The sequence below is a fragment of the Theropithecus gelada genome, chromosome 10, assembly GCF_003255815.1.
Source record: "Theropithecus gelada isolate Dixy chromosome 10, Tgel_1.0, whole genome shotgun sequence".
Classification (NCBI taxonomy): Eukaryota; Metazoa; Chordata; class Mammalia; order Primates; family Cercopithecidae; genus Theropithecus; species Theropithecus gelada.
The window spans coordinates 49,231,456-49,248,644 of record NC_037678.1 but is presented as its reverse complement, the minus strand read 5'-3'; the positions used below and the strand labels follow the sequence as shown (position 1 = coordinate 49,248,644).

General features: G+C 44.8%; 1 protein-coding gene across 5 annotated transcripts in view; it reads left to right on the top strand.

Moving 5' to 3' along the window:
* TSHZ2 (teashirt zinc finger homeobox 2) overlaps nucleotides 1-17,189 on the top strand; it is a 508,851-nt gene that overhangs the window by 348,566 nt on the left and 143,096 nt on the right. The gene's annotated exons all lie outside the window — the stretch shown is intronic.

The following is a 17,189-nucleotide window of genomic DNA, read 5'->3' as shown; positions in this document are numbered from 1 at the left end:
GCCTCTGATCACATGTCGCCTCCTCCGTGAAGCCCTTGCTGACCTTCTCAGGCAGAACTAGTAGCTCTTTCTCCTGTGATCCCATGGCACTTTGCCCATCTGCTATGATTTTGATGCATTACAAAATGCATTGCCCCTACTATTCCCCTCTATTAGATCAAGAGCACCCGGGATCAGGAATTGTGTGCCCAGGGCTCAGCCCTGTGTCGGGACAGCCAGTTTTGTGCTCAACAAATTTGGCTAGTTGTATTTGTAAGCTAACAAATAGCCAAAGTAATAATAAACAGAGTGACAACAGTCAGTGCAGGTCTAGCCACCGCCAAATGCATGAATCTGGCAGAATTCCTGAGGCCTAATTATCAGGGAAAAGACTTGGCAAGTGGCATGGACTAATCCAGAAGCAGTGTTTGGTCTTGGTTGAATTGTGTTACGAACACAGGAACTGTGAAAATGGAGATCCGTGTTTTTCCACCAGAAGAATTTTGTTTTTCTATGTTTTTCTTGGTTTTTGAATTCTTTTGCTGTCATTTCCCCGAGTTGAGATCTCCAGCAGTTCCTGAATCGTCTTGGAGCACTGCTCTGTGCAATTTCACCTGACCTCCTTATATCTCTGAAGGGAGGGCTTGATTTAACTAGAGTATTGATTTTAACAGGGACTTTCCCTGAAAATCTAGATCTAAAAAGTCATCATCTTAATCATTAGTAAAGAGGAAGGTGGAGAGGCAGTGCTGGGTTGAGAGCCCTGGGGAGGAAGCTGCATGTGTGGACACTGAAGCTGGCCTGGAAGAGCAGCTGGTGGTTGCGCATGGACACCACTGCCCTCCAGTGGAACACATGGCAGGTCAGCTCAGGGAGGGCCACTCCTCCCCTGGGCAGGACTTCAGCGATGGGCCAGGAGTGTCCACACCTGGGTTCCTGCCATGAACTCTGCCTTCTAGAAGCTCTCCTTAAGGTCTACACATCATATAATGGAGGCAAGTTGCTGCATGGGGGGAACTGCTTTGTTGGTTGGTTTGTTTGTTTGTTTGTTTGTTTTTAACTGTGTGACTTGACTTTTTTGTACCAGTGGAAATAGGAGGAAGTAAAGCAAATTAAGGCCCTCCCAGCAACTTTAGTGTGTGTGTGTGTATATATGTGTGTGTGTGTGTGTGTGTGTATAGAGAGAGAGATGGAGTCTCACACTGTCACCCGGGCTGGAGTACAGTGGCACGATCTCGGCTCACTGAAACCTCTGCCTCCCAGGTTCAAGCGATTCTCCTGCCCCAGCCGCTTGAGTAAATGGGATTACAGGCATCTGCCACCACGCCCAGCTAATTTTTTGTATTTTTAGTGGAGACAGGATTTCACCATGTTGGCTAGGCTGGTCTCGAACTTCTGACCTCGTGATTCCCCCCTCCTCAGCCTCCCAAAGTGCTGGGATTACAGGCGTGAGCCACCGCGCCCCACCCAACCTTGGTATCTTGAAGCAAGTGTCTTACACCTACCTGCACACCCCCTGCCACCTCTTTCTCGGCTTTATGCTTTGAGAATGGGAGAGAGGACAGTGCTTGCCGCAAGAGAATGCATCGCTAACGGTGGAATTTTAGATAGTAGAGGAACAGTGCTTTTGTCGGATTTGCCCCCATCCATTCACGTCAGCAAACATTCCATGATTGGCTTTGATATGTCTAAGCAAAGGAACCCGGAGTGCTAAGCAAAGGAAGACAAGACAGGGACTTCTATCCTGGTTGAGTTCCACTATTAACAGATAAGACATCTCAGGCCGCAGATAGTTAAGATCTCAGTACTTAAAAACTTATCACTTGTCATTCAGTCTATTCCTCAGCAACGTCCATGATAGAGGTGCAGTAACTTACCTTTTGGCTGTACATGAATTTGATTTATGCTGCAATGTTAATGGGAAGGGGTGATTCAGTTGGTCACTAAGTGTCCCTAGAAAGTGCCCCCAGCATCCACCTCCCAATAGGGCTTTGCCTCCCTCCGTGCATCACTGTGTGCGCCATCATTCTGACGATGTGGTAGAATAACTGTTCGGTCGTGGAGATGTGCCATCAAGTTGGAGGAGGAAATATTATTAGTAAGAGCCGAAATATCTTATTGTAGAAAGGTATTTATAGGAAATGTGTGACTCTTGAAGAAAGTAAGAATTAGGAGAAACCCAGGAGCCTATATCAGCAAGCCTCTGTTCACAATTTTGGTAATCTGGGAGGATCTTACGCTACCTGCCTTGCAAACTGGCGAAAGTTAGCAGGTCTACAATTATGATGATCAGATTCTCTGAGATGAAAATTAGTTCCCATGATATGTAAGTTCAGATGTCCTTGGAAAGATCAAAGGAGGAAATATTTGAAATATAGCCTGTTCTGGAAAATATTTGAAATTGAGAAGGGCATGGAAACCATACATGCAGCACTGTGCATGCAGCAGGACATTATAAAGTCTGATAAAGACATAGATGAGAGTGCATGGGAGCCCATATTCTCAAACCACACCAAGTACACAGCCCCTGATAGCGAGACCATGCTTGACCATCCACATTTGTTCATTCTGTTGGGTAGAATTTATCAAACCAGAACATACAGGTCACAAGTTGTTCCTTCAGTCAAGGAAGATCCCCTCGTCATCTGGACACTGGCTGTAGAATGTCAAAGAGTTCTCAGGGCCCTGAGTAACTAGTGACGTAGAGCCATTAACTCTATTATTTATTAGAAATGACAAATGCATTGGTCCAAAACCTACAGTGCTTCCTGGAAGACCCTCCAAGTGATGTAACAAGGGTTATCTTCCAGAGATGCAATATGAGTCCTGTGACTGCCTGTTTACTCATTCATTGATACAATAGATACTGACCGAGTGCTTGCTATGTGACAAGCACTGAGCTAGGGCTGGGAAATCATCAGTGAATAGTCAGAGAAAGTCCTTGCTTGCAAGAGCTTAGACTCTAGTTCGAGGAGAGAAAATGAACAAGACCACTTCAGGGTATAAGAGCTTTGAAGGCATCAGAACAGGCTAGGAAACCTGGGTGGAAACTAGTGCAAAGAGGAGGACAAGGAAGTCCTGACCAAGGTGAGACCTTTGCAGTGAGGAGTCAATCACGCACGGAGAGCAGCGAGGGCCAGCAGCCCAAGGCGAGAGTGCACTTTGCATTTGAGGAACAGAAAGGTTTTGTGACTGCAGACTTGTGAATTTGGAAGCAAGGGGGAAGAGGCCAACCAGGGCCTGACCCGTGGTAAAGATATGCAAAGTGAAGCCTTGGGAGGCATTTAAAGCAGGGGGCTGGGATGTGTGCTGGTTATACATTAAGGGAAGATAAACCTGACAATTGTGCTCACCCTTAAAGTCCAACACACTCTTCCATCATGACCAGTAGGAGGAAATGTGTGCTGAGATTGCTAAATTTCCAAGATTGCATGTAACTCCCAGCATGCTTCATCTATGCTGCATTTTATAAAATATCTGCATAAACAGAAATATTTGAAATAGAGCGTATTCTGGAAAATATTTGAAACTGAGAAGGTCGTGGAAACCGTACATGCAGCACTGTGCATGCAGCAGGATATGTATAAATCCAACTCTGTTTGTAAGTAGTTGGAATCTCAGCATTTATAGACTTACCATTTGTAATTTGGGCTCTTTATTCCCGAGCTACTCACATCATAGAGACATAGTAATTTGTCCTCTCTGCAATGTTGATCAGAAAGAGTGATGTGAACTGTCCGGAACACCTGTGCACTAGCCAATGAATGAATGAATATTGATAAGCCATTGATAATTGATTATTCAACACACAGAATCAGTAGCAAAGCATTTTCTTTTCTACTTTGGTGAGGAATTAGCATCTTTCTATTCTAATCATAAGAGCATTAAAAGTTATGTTGTTCCTTTTTCCCATTGGTTGCCAGGAAGCTCACATACAAAGTGAATGGTTAATCACAGTAACCATTCTAATTTTTATCATTAAGATATTTGCTTTATTCCCCTTTTTTAGCTTTTTTTTATTTATGTCCTTTATATGTCACCTTAAATCTTTTCGTAGCTAAAGGTGGAATATCAATTTTTTTAATTGCATGTTGAAGGCTGTAACCCTGGCCTGCTTGATAGATACTTTAGAAATGTTATATCCACCAGTGGCAGGGTGTGAATAGTTAATTGAATCGGCAATTAAATACATCATTATAGATAATTTCTAGAAAATGTTAAGCTTCAGGACTTTAGCCAAGAATGTATCACCCAGGCAAGTATCATTTCTACTAGAAAATCAGGTTCTACCATAAATTCAAGGTCTGACTATTGCCGTCGGAAGGGTTTCCAGCTTAGTATAAACCAGGAATGTTTCTCATCACTCGAATGCATTTGCCAAAGAACTTCAACTTCTGTCTCCTTTCCTGTTGAACTTTAAAACCCAGAGAGGCAACTGTCTGTCGAGACTGTTTTGTCTAGAGCAGGGCTGGAGGCAGGAATCCAGCATTATAAATTTCAGTTCTTGGTCCTCAACTCAAAGCTTTGGGAAGCACCTTCACTGTACCCTGTTAATCGCAAAATTAACTTAAAAATAAAAGAGTCTGTCTTCTCTTTGCTTCCTACAAAGCAGGATGTATGGGGGCGGTGATTATACACAGACCCTAGGACTGTATTTCTGTGATCTAGCATTGAAAACCATTTATGACTGAATTTAACTCCGGGAAGCCCTGCTTTCTCTTTTCTTCTGATCCTCCATATCAATTTCAGTCTCATGACTCTGGCATTTACTGGCACAGCTGACCGTAAACACACTGCAGCCATTAACCAGATAATCATCCACATGTGGGATTTGGTCATAAACGTGGGCCTTGCATCTAGACTAATTATATGGATAATGGTTGTGGAGGAAAAACAGAAGAGGAAGAATGCCAAATTCTGGAAGATATTCTAGGTAGTTTTCTGTAACTTTTCTATAAACCAAGAAATCAGCTAAAAATAGCAAGCACTTTACTTTTTAATAATATAACTAATAGGCATCCACTGGAGGAAAAGAAAGAGAGAGAGAGAGAGACAGGGAGGACAGAGCCAGGCCAATGTTAATTTGTATCATTAACATTCCAGGACACGTTAAGGTTTACTACAAAAATTCTAGATCAGGGTTGATCAACTGAAACCCTCAGGCCAAATCCAACCCACTGCCTGTTTTGTAAATAAAGTTTTATTGGAACACAACCATGTCCATTTGCTTACATATTATCTATGGCTGCTTTCACAATACAATGACAGAGTTACAGAGACCATATGGTATGCAAAGCCTAAAATATTTCTTTATTATCTGCCCCTTTCCAGAATAAGTTTGCCAGCTCCTGATCTAGACTTTTTGGTCTCTACATATTTATCTTGTACATAGTCTTTGCACTTTTTTTTAACCTTTTGGCTCGAAATAATTATAGATTCATAAGAAGGTGTAAGGAAATGTAAGGAGAAGCCCAGTGCACCCTTTCCAAAGCTTCCTCCAGTGCTTGCATAACTGTAAGACAGTATCAAAGCCAAAGCTAGTTCAGATTTCACCAGTTCACCTGCAATCATTTGAGGTGATATGTAGGCTTTTTAAACATAAAAGGGGTATGAAATACAATGCCTTTAACGTTAAGAATGATAATAATGAGAAGTCCTCAACTGACAGACTGAAGAGAAAGAAACATGAATACGATTAGTGGAGCCTGAGAATTGCCTAAGAGTCCGATATGATCCAACAGTCCTAAGAAAACCAGAACTATTTCCTCTGTACCAGTAGTCACTCCTAGGTCATAATAGCCAGGACATTCGGGTGGAGATTGTATGTTTTATTTTCTCCTGAACTTATAATCCTCTCTACTTTCCTTCTTCTGCATCCCCATCATCTTGACACTAAAAAAAGAAAAAGAAAGAAAGAAAGACAGAAAATGTGTGCATGAAATGTGACCAGGGAATCAAAGATGACAGAACTTTGATAAGGTCCAGAAAGTCTCGGCCCCTCCAAAGCAGGCGATTAAAGAGAAAGGTGACGTTCGGTTTATTCAAATATGTTTATCTGACATCTGTCTGGGTTTTATCTGAAGTGTGTAGGCTCCTTCTGGATCCTTCCCCACAAGGGCCTGGCCTCAGTATCATACACTTTGCATGGGATGAAGTTTTCAAGCCTCAACAGCTAAGGAAAGCTGCCAGGGTGTCTGGCAAACTGTGTAAGGGGAGAAACACCGCAGCTCTGAATTCAGCCTGCTGTGAATTGTATTATAACCAATTGGTTATAATATATGGACAGAGTTACCAAGTGTGTATGCAGACTTTGGACGTACTAATGTTTGCTTGTGTTGAGTGAGGCTGTGTTAATGAGCCTAGGTTATAGGTGTTTGGGAGAAGTATGAATACAGTTGGTAGGGAATAGTGATAAAGCTTTGTTCTGTTTTGTTTTTAACAAAGGCTACTTAAGAAGCTGGAATTATAAAGCATTGTGGTCTGAGAAATTTAATAGGGCAGCTTGAACGGAAGGTAGTAACTAACCAGGAAGAAGCCATGGAAAGCTCTGAATCGTTTCCTGGACACCGGAGGACATGCCAGAAAAGCAGACAAAACTGAGGTGCTTGGTTCTTCTTCCAGGACCCGGTGAGAGCCAGGAGATTTGAGTGAGGGAGCACAGTCAGGCCAGGGGGAACCAGAATCCTGATACTGGGTGGCACCGCCAAACATGCATGACCTCTGAGGGGAGAGGGGAGGGGGAAGAGGGCCAACAGGAAAGCCAGGCAGGAGCCAGAAGAATGAGGAGCAAGAAGGAGCCGGGCATAGAGAATGGACAGTAGGTGTCAGACCCTGGTGTGTGTGGCAGAGGTGGCCACCATGGCTCAACGGGAATCAGTCCCTCAGCCAGATGATGAATATTCACTGAATTCCTGCTGCATTAGTCAGAGTCCCCTAAGGAGACAGATGGCAAACTCGAATTAGGAAAATGTATAAGGGTTATGACAAGCAGAATGTTTTTCTGGGTGGAGTCGGGGAATGCGAGAGAACCACAGGGATAGGGTACGAACCCATTCCTGCTGGCGGCAGAGCTCTTGACACCTCTGGGCTTGATGGGCCAAGGGGAAGGTATGATGTTTGGAATCTGCAAATAGAAAGTCATTTGGAGAGAAGGGACCATGACACTCGGTCAGGGGCTGGAACCAGCTTGAGGCAAGTGTGCAGGGATGGAGCCAGGAGGACAGAGGCTCCATCTTCACTGCCCTCCTCTGGGGTCCCATTCATCGAATACATCTGAAGCCAGAGGGCAAGGAGGCCTTCTGTGCAGAAGGCAGCGTGGGGAAGGTCAGATGAGTTGGAGTGCACCCCACTGAAGATTCTGGCATGGCTACCACGTGCCACGCACTGTGCTGAGCCTGGGACTCACCCTGCCGAAGCCTGAAGGTAACAACACATCATCAGGACTGAGCTGAAGCCATGAAGAGGCCCCAGTGCTCTGGAATCATCTAACAAAAACAGCTCCTAGCCTATTCTTGGGGGTCCAGAAAGATGCCTCTAAGGCTTGGGCATTAGCTATGGAGAGAACAAAGAAGAGTGTCAAAGACAAAGGCAGCAGCATATTCAAAGGTCCTGGGATGCAATACAGCATGTCTCAGGTCAGAGGGGAAAGGGCAAGAAGAATGAAAAGGACGATGGCAGAACGCAGGGGCTAATCACACGAGGCCCTGCAGGCTTTTTAAGGAATTTACACATGATCCTGTGGGGGATGAGGAGAACCCAAAGTATTTTAAATGCAGAATGGATCTGAAAGGGTTTGTGTGTGTATGTACACACACATGCAGGCGTACATGTGTTTGGAGTGGTGTGTGAAGCTGAAAGCCAAACGGAACGAGGAGGCGAAACTGGAGATGCCTAAGAAGCCCGAGTGTGCTAAGCTAGTTCAGGCTAGATGAAGGAGTAATCAGCTTGTGTACCAACTATTTCCTTTCCTTGTGTAGTTTGCACTGAGAGATCTTTAGCTGCAAGATGAGAAGGCGCAGAGATCTGATGGCTATTTTCAAATCCTGGCAGATGCATTATAAGAAAGGGGGACTTGATATGTTTGTACAGGCTGTTCCTTCAAGAACACTGGCATGCAAAACCTACTGCGTCTGGTGCCAGCCCAGCCACTACCACCTCTTCTTTTACTCCTTCCAACAGGCAGAGCTCCTTCCTTCTTTCAGCTCCTGCATTAACTACACTGGTGTGTGTGATTCTCTCTCCCAGATCTTCCTGGGGCTGCCTCCTTCTCAGAACTCAGATCTTAGCTCAGAAGGTATCTCCCTCTTCTATCCCGTAAGCTCCATGAGAGCAAACATGTCATTTGTCCTGCTCACTCTTATATTACCCTCAATATCTAGAAAAGAGACACCTATGCTGTGGATTCTCATTATTTTGTTGATTGGACAAATATTTATTTAGAGCTTTGCAAAATCTGATTAAACTCCCTAGGAAATGCTGAGTTTCCTAATCTTGGAGGTAAAGAAGTAGAAACAAATTGATTAGAGAGAGCATTGAGTTATAAAAGAGGCTAGATCATGGATTGAAAACACAATTAGAGGCCTTTGAAGAACAATTTATTCAGCAGATTTTGAAGTGGGGAGAAGACGTCCTGGTTGAATGGGAGTTGGGAGGCCCAGAGTGCTCCTCCAGGTCTCTCTGCCAAATATGGTTTCTTTTTTTTTCTTTTTTTTTTGAGACGTAGTCTCACTCTGTTGTCCAGGCTGGAGTGCAGTGGCATGATCTCGACTCACTGTGAGCTCTGCCTCCTGGGTTGAAGCAATTCTGCCTCGGCCTCCCAAGTAGTTGGGACTACAGGTGCCCGTCACCAAACCCCTCTCTTTTTAGTAGAGACTGGGTTTCACCATATTAGCCAGGCTGGTCTCGAACTCCTGACCTTGTGACCCACCAGCCTCGACCTCTCAAAGAGCTGGGATTACAGGCGTGAGCCACCACACCCAGCCAGATGTACTATTTTTAAAGAATCCTGTGTTGAGAATAAACTATGAGTAGGCATGAGGAGTTGCCTGGAGGCCAGTTAGGAGGCTGTTGCAATAACACGGGTGAGAGATGACCATGCCTCAGACCAGTGGTTCTCAAAATGGGGTTCTTAAGCAAGCAACGTCAGCATTGCCTGGAAAGTTTTCTTAAAGCAAACTTTTTGGCCTCACCAGAGACCTACTAAACCAGAAACTCTGAGGATGGAGCCAGCAACCTGTGTTCAAATCAAGCCTTGAGCTGGTTCTGATGCACAGTGAGATTTGAGATCCACCACTGCCTTGGGCACAGATGGTAGTCACGGAAGTGGTGAAAGGGCCTCGTTCTGGATGTTTTCAGTGTAGACTTGGACAATAGGGAAAGGCTAAGTAGAGTGGATCCCTAAAGACAGGATCAGACTTCTCCAGTTTGCCCCTGGCCCCACTCCTTTATGTTCTTTATGTTCTTTATGTTCCTTTATGTTCCTTTATGTTCCTTTATGTTATGTTCCTCCTTTATGTTCCTCTCTGGACCCTGTAGGCATTTGCCTTTGCCCTCTGCCCTAGACTCCTGGGTGAAAGAGATAGAAAACTCAATGGTGGGAATCCCAAAAACTTCTATTAGAAAAATTGCCTTGGGTCATTTCCTTTTGCGTGGAAGAATCATCGCAATCACTCCTTTTGCAAGTGTGAGAAGGGAAACATGAAATGTCTGTACTGAGGCTTTGGGGAAGGGTGAGAAGGGTGTTGAGGAAGGGAAGGAACAAATGAGCTCATGGTTTCCTTTTTCCAATCTGGCTTCCGTTTCCCAGAGGGAATACTCAGGGAACCTGATGTTACTTCTCACAAGCACTAGAGAAAAATCACTTCCCAACCTCATCTGCCAGGCGGCAAAAGTCTTAGCTGCGAACTGCAGCTCCAAAATGTGACTCTTATTAAACATCGCTATCACATTAAGCCCAGTGACCTATTCTGTCGCCTGAAAGAATCTGCAATTAACATGGGGAGTCTAATCAGGATATTAACGAGTTTGGTTTTGAATTCCTATAATATTTTCATCAGCTTTTTAAAGAACTCATTTCAACCTGCGTTAAGCTTGGCAAGTGGATTCTGTGGGGTTAGAAGTGACAGGATTTGGGAAAGCTTGCGTTTTCTCATCAGGTAAAATGCAAGCATATGGAAGATTCAGTTTGTTTTAAAAGAAACTTTCATTAAGAAATGAAAGGTTGAGCCTGTGACCACTTTGTTACAGGGTGGCTGAGCTGCAGGAGAGAAGGTAAGGGAGTCAGGGAGAGGAAGTGCACTGCCAAGAAAGGCTGAGAATTCCCGCCACGTCTCCTTTCCAGGGCTGGTTATTTCATAACTTCACGCCAGGGAAATCACACAAGCAAATCAGACACTCCAAAATACACAGCAGATTAAATCAAGTCAGTATTTGGTCTGTAGCTAGTATATTTTATTAAATCTAAGAAACTGCAGGTTATAAGATGTGTCTTTAGGACCCTTTCCATGAATAAAACGAAAAGAAAAATGCTCTGAATTCATTGTAAGATCTCATTGATTGGAAGATGCATTCTGATTTTAGTGATATTAAGATGTCCGAGGGTAGATTGTCCAAGCTGATGGGTAAGCACAGTGAGGCCAACACACCCATGTTCTTTCCACCTCTTTCTACTCTGTCAGCCTTAGCTTCCATGTCTTGTTCTTGTGTCTGTAGTGTGATGGTAGATGCAACTTCATGCCTCACAGGCACCGTGCAAGAGGAAGGAGAGTGCAATCAGCCAGGACTCTATCAGAGAAGCCACAGAACCAGTTGGAGATACCTCTCTCTTCTCTCTCTCTCTCTATGCATATGTATATAATATATTGTATATATGAATAGATGTGTGCATATACATATATGTGCGTGTACATACACACACTCATACATTCCACGCTTACACTTACATGTGGAATGTATGACATAAATACTTACATGTATTTATATATGTAAATACATGCAAGTGCATATACATATATACAGAAAGCAAGAGCGAATGAGATTTATACTGTTGTGTGGCATGGCTGGGCAAGACTGACACCTGCAGGGCTGGCCAGCAAGCTGGAAGCGCACAGAGAGGAGCTGAACTGGTCAGTCCACAGGCAGAATGTCTTCTTCAGGAAAAGCTCCCTTTGGGCCTTAAGGTCTTCAACTGATTGAATGCGCCCTGCATGCATTGTGAGGATAATCTCCTTTGCTTAAAGTCAATTGCTTATGGACTTTAATCACATCTAGAAAACACCTTCACAGCAACACCTAGATAATTACTGGCTGAAAATTGGGGGACCGTTGCCTTGCCATGTTGACGCATAAAACCAACCACCACAAAGAGTGCCATGATTTTTTTTTTAAAAGTCCCTTACAAGGTTTTGCCTTTTTCATTAGGGAAGTACCCATTCCCAGTGTGTTTCATTGGCCAGAACTATGTCACATGACCACCCTTGGTTGCCGCGGAGGCTGGTGCTGGAGGATGTTGTTTCTCAGCCACCGTAGGAGGGATATACCCAGGGATGTCAGCTGTGAGTGGATGCTGAGTGAGCCAACCCGTAGGATCTTCCATGACCTAGTTACTGAACGTCTAATGAGTACAAGAGGCTGAACAACCACGTGTGGCTCAGATTCGATTCTTGTTAATCATTACCAAAGATAATTAAATAACATTGACTCCCAATGTGAAAAACTCATTTCCCTTCCATGCATGGCAGCTGAAACTGCTTTTCGATGTAGAGTAGGGCTATAAAATGCCTTTTAAAGTGTTTAAGCTAAAATGGAAACCCTCTTAAAAAAATATTTAGAAAGTACCTTAGTACTAGTTGTATGCTGAAGCAGACATTGGGAAACTGTCATGTGAGTCGCTTACGCATGAATTGCTGATTAGAATATGGTTCTTCAGTGCTTCCCCTGGCTAAAGCACAGGCTCAATGCCATGTTGTCCATGTCCCTGGCCAGGCAGCATGAGATGTGGTCGTGAGGAAGTTAGAAAACCTCTCTGACCTTCCATCTCCTCACCTGCAGAGCAGGGACACACCGTAGTGTGGCCATGAAGTCAAACATGGTCCTGCAAACTCTTTGCAAGGTGCTGACCTGTCGCGGGCATCAGCCATGAAGTTATTGTTCCTATTCCACCTCATGATTTATCCGAGCAGAGAGAATGTCTTCATAATTCTTTCCACATAAAATTGAAGGGTTTTATTATAAAAAGAGTGACGGGCTGGGTTGGAGGAGGACTTAAGCCTGCCAAACCGTAATGCTCTCCATCTAACATGGGATGGTGAGAACAATGGAAACATTGGTGGGACCTATTTGCCTTTCCAAGGAGGGTCTCCTATGATGACTTCCTGGGTCCTCCCTACTAGAAAAAGTAACACAATTAGTATTCCCTCTTCCAAAAGGAGTAAATCAGGCACTTTATGATTAAATAACTTGTCTCAGGTCAAATAAGTAGTAACTGCCCACACTAACTTGAAATCGAAAAGGTGACTTCGCCTCCTAGGGGACAGTTGACAGTGCCTAGAGACATGGTTGGTCATGACTTGGAGGGCTGGGGTGGTACTGGCATCTGGCAGATAGACACCAGGGATGCTGTGGAATGTCCTACAGTACATGGGACTGCCCACCCCTCCCCCACAAAAAAGGAGCACACAGCTCCAAATGTCAGGAGTACTGAGGGCAAGCAGCCCTGCTCCAGAGTCCCTGTGAGCCTTGCCTCACAGGTTTTCATGAGGGTCAGATGAGGCCAGCACTGCGTCAGCATTCTGTAAACCTTGGGCGGGAGCCAGGCATGCATTGCAGTGATGGGCGGAACTGATGAAGCCTTCTTAGCAAAGCACAGACGTGTTGGCCAATGCATACATTTAAGGAAGTGGGTTCCAAATCATCTCTCTCTGAATCATTGGCAGATAACAACAGATGACAAAGAACTAAACTCAGCATAGTCACCAAACTAGCCGTGTCACACCTGTCACCGTTAAATAGCTCAGTCCACAAGCTTGGGTGCAGAAGAAATCTAATGTTCTCTTATTTTCTTCACCTGAACTTAATTTCTATTTCCAGTCCCTAATCCTAGTGGCAGATACTTCATCTTAGTCAATTCAGGACTCCTTCCTCTTCCAAGAGATACAGCTAATACCAGGCTCTATGCAGGGAGTGGTGGGCACATTCAGGCCAGGGAAAGAGGGTTCATTGGCCAAGGTGGCTGTAGAGGCCTGAGTTGTCCCCAGCCTCAAGCTCTCATAGCATTTTCTGGTGGTCAAGAGCCAGGGCATCACTGGCTGTTCCTGAGCCACTTTGGACCCTGAAAGGCCTCATCATGTGTATTCTGCCCTCAAACTTGGGAGACAGCTCCGTCCTTCTCACACTGGGGTATGTGGGAGCTCTGTAAGGTGGCCACAGCCAGCTACATGATTTTCAGGGTCCAGTGCAAAATGAGCATTCAGGATCCCCTGTTCAAATATTAATAGGAATTTCAAGATGGCAAAGTGCATGAAGTCAAGCACAGGGCGCTGTGCCATTGCACAGGTCAAATGCCCGCGAAGCTGGCCCTGGAATGACCTTCAGGCCCATCTGCTGAGACGCTGCTCTCAGCCACCGTGCTGCCAATCCTCCCCTCCTGCCCTGGAGCCCAGGAAAGCTGGGGGACTCGCTGCTCTCCTGGGCACCGCTGAGGGAAGGGATGCAGGTTATTGCTACTCCTAAAGCCATGCCAAACTTTTAGGATTTGTATCATCTCCCCTTCCTCTGGAACACCAGGCAGCAGCTCACTTCCCAGCCCCGCTGCAGCTCTCATCTGCCCCCAGATCCCAGTGTGTGCCTGCTCAGGCCCAGCAGGGCACACCTGCACTTCAGTCACGCCGGTTCCTTGGCCTGAGTTTTCTCAGGAATCCTGCTTTTGCAAAACCTGCATTTGTTCAACTCCAATTCCTTTTCTTTCATTTTTGGTGTGATCATCCCTCTCCAGAAGCAATAAATGCTGATGCCTGGCGGGGGGAAGAGCAGCCAATGCAGGAATGCTAGGATAAAACAAGGTGATTTTTCTTTTCTTTTTTATATTTATTTATTTATTTATTTATTTATTTATTTATTTATTTTGAGACAGAGTCTTGCTCTGTCGCCCAGGCTGGAGTGCAGTGGCTCAATCTCGGCTCACTGCAAGCTCCACCTCCCAGGTTCACGCCATTCTCCTGCCTCAGCCTCCCGAATAGCTGGGACTACAGGCACCAGCCACCACGCCTGGCTAATTTTTTGTATATTTTTTAGTAGACACGGAGTTTCACCGTGTTAGAATGATCTCCTGACCTCGTGATCCGCCCACCTCAACCTCCCAAAGTGCTGGGATTACAGGCGTGAGCCACTGTGCCCAGCCACTAAAACAAGGTGATTTTTGAAAAAATTACTGTACAATGTGCAATGAGCCCTACATCATTGTCCTTTCAAAATATTCTCCACAGGTTATTTCCAAAGACAAAGAAACTCAGTGGGGATTGCACGGGGGAAACTGCTGGACACTCCTGTGAAGGATCCCCAGGTAGCCTTCAAGGTTTCACTTAGATTCTATCTCTTCCAGGAAGTCCTTTCTTATTTCACCCAACTTGGGGTAGTTCGTCCTTCTGAAGCTCCTATAATGTAACAGCTGCGCCTCTAGTCCTCTCTTTCTCTCTTCTTTGTCTTGTAGACATGAGAGACAGCAGTGAGTAATGGGGCAATCACCAGGCATGGAAGAGGGGCAGAGGTGGGGTAGGCCCTGCATCTGTGTTCGCTTGGACAAGCTGCCTGAGTTCTCCAGACCTCAACTTCTCAATCTGAAAAAAATTGAGTGCAATTATTCCTACATTCTGGCTTGCTGGTGGCTATGCTTGCCATTGTCATTTTAATTTTTGTTATTACTGTTGTCTAAGTTTTAGGTCTGCTATTAGATCTAGGATCCTTCAGGCCAAGACTTTATTGACCTTTGTGTTCCTAGCTCCCTTTTATGCCAGCATAGAGGACAGTCCCTGGCACATAGCAGAAGCTCAATAGTATTTGTCGGGGCAGTGAGTAAATTCCCTGCCTCAGTTTGCTTGTCCTTGAGGAGGTCAGAACTCACAAAGTCAGAACTCACAGCTTCTCTTATCCACCTCTAACCACGAGCCTTCCAGAGCATTTGCTGAGCTCACCACCAGGGAATGAATCCAACAACATTGATTGGGATGCTGAGTTGTGCCGGACTCTGTGTCAAGGTTGGAGTGAGCAATAATCCCAGTTGGCCTGAGACTGGGGGATTTCCTGGGACATAAAACTGTCAGTCCTAAAACTGGAATAGTCACAGAAGGAAAAGGTTGGCCACCCTTGCTGAGGCTTCTCATGCATTATCTCTTTCTTTTTTCTTGCTTTTTTTTTTTTTTTTTAAATAGAGATGGGGTCCTCACTATGTTGACCAGGCTAGTCTCGAACTGGTGGCCTCAAGTATTCCTCCCATCTCGGCCTGCCAAAATGCTGGAATTACAGGCATAAACCGCCGTGCCCGGCCAAATTATCTCTTATCTATTTTAAATATGCTTCATTGCTTAGGACAGTTCTTTATTTATGTATGTGTAGATATATTTGCTTTGCGGGGGGGCAGACAGTGGGAACAGAGTCACTGTGTCCCCAGGCTCCAGTGCAACGGCATGATCTCGGCTCACTGCAACCTCCACCTTCCAGGTTCAAGCAATTCTCCTGTCTCAGCCTCCCAAGTAGCTGGGATTACAGGCATGTGCCACCATGCCCAGCTAATTTTTGTATTTTCAGTAGAGAGGGGGTTTCACCACGTTGACCAGACTGGTCTCGAACTCCTGAGCTCAGGTGATCCGCCCACCTTGGCCTCCTAAAGTTCTGGGATTACAGGCATGAGCCATCATGCCCAGCCAGAACAATTTTAAATATATGGAAAAATTGAGATGCTTGTTCAAAGAGCCCCCACATGCCCCACACCCAGTTTCCCCTATTTGTAACATCTTACATTAGTACCGGAAATTGGTCACAATAAGTGGACCAGCACTGATATGTTATTATGAACTAAAATCCATGCTCTATTCAGATTTCCTTAGTGTTTCCCTATGTCATTTTCCTGTTCCAGGCTCACACCCAGAATATCACAACACATCTACTTGCCGCATCTCCTTGGACTCCTGTTGGCTGTAATATCTTCTCAGGCTTTTTTTGTTTTTGTTTGTTTTTGGATGACCTTGACTGTTTTAAGGCGTACTGGTCAGATATATTGTAGTGTCTCATTTAATATTCATATAAATCATAAAGAATGAATACTATTGTTCCAGTTTACAGATGGGGTTGCTGACGCTTAAATCCAATATAACCAGTAAAGGGTTGAACGGTAATTTGAGTTTCCACGGGGGGCAATGACTCCTTAATAACATCAGTATCATAATAACTATGATCTTCAGTGCTTGTTCTGTCTCAAGTAACCTGCAAAGAAGCCCGTCCCTATTATATTCTTTCATTCTCACAACCACAGTGCTGTAGACACTCACATATGCCCATTTTACAGATAAGGAAACCAAGGCCAAGAAAGGTTAAGTCCCTGGCTCAAGTCATGAAACTGATGGAAGAATGTAAACCCCAATCCAGGGCCTCTGCAATCCTTTATGCTCTTTCTAGGAAATACTTCCTCCCTATTAAAGATTGATCTGTTTGGAGGAATATTTTCTCCCTTCTGCTGTGGAATATCTACAACAGGGTTTCTCAGACTTAACTGTGCCTACTCATCACCTGAGGATCTTGTTAAAAATGCAGATTCAATAGGTCTGGGGTGAGTGGGGTGAGGCCTAAGAACTCGCATTTCTTTTCTTTTCTTTCTTTTTTTTTTTTTTTTTTTTTTTTGAGACCAAGTCTCACCCTGTCGCCCAGGCTGCAGTGCAGAGGCACAATCTAGCTCACTGCAACCTCCGCCTCCCAGGTTCAAGCGATTCTCCTGCCTCAGCCTCCCAAGTAGCTGGAATTACAGGTGCACCACCAAGTGCAGCTAATTTTTGTATTTTTAGTAGAGTTGGGGGTTTCACTTTCTTGGTCAGGTTGGTCTTGAACTCCTGACCTCAAATGATCTGCCCGCCTCAGCCTCCCAAAGTGCTGGGATTACAGGTGTGAGCCACCACACCCGGCCAGGACCCGTATTTCTTTTTTTTTTTTTTTTTTTTTTTTTTTTT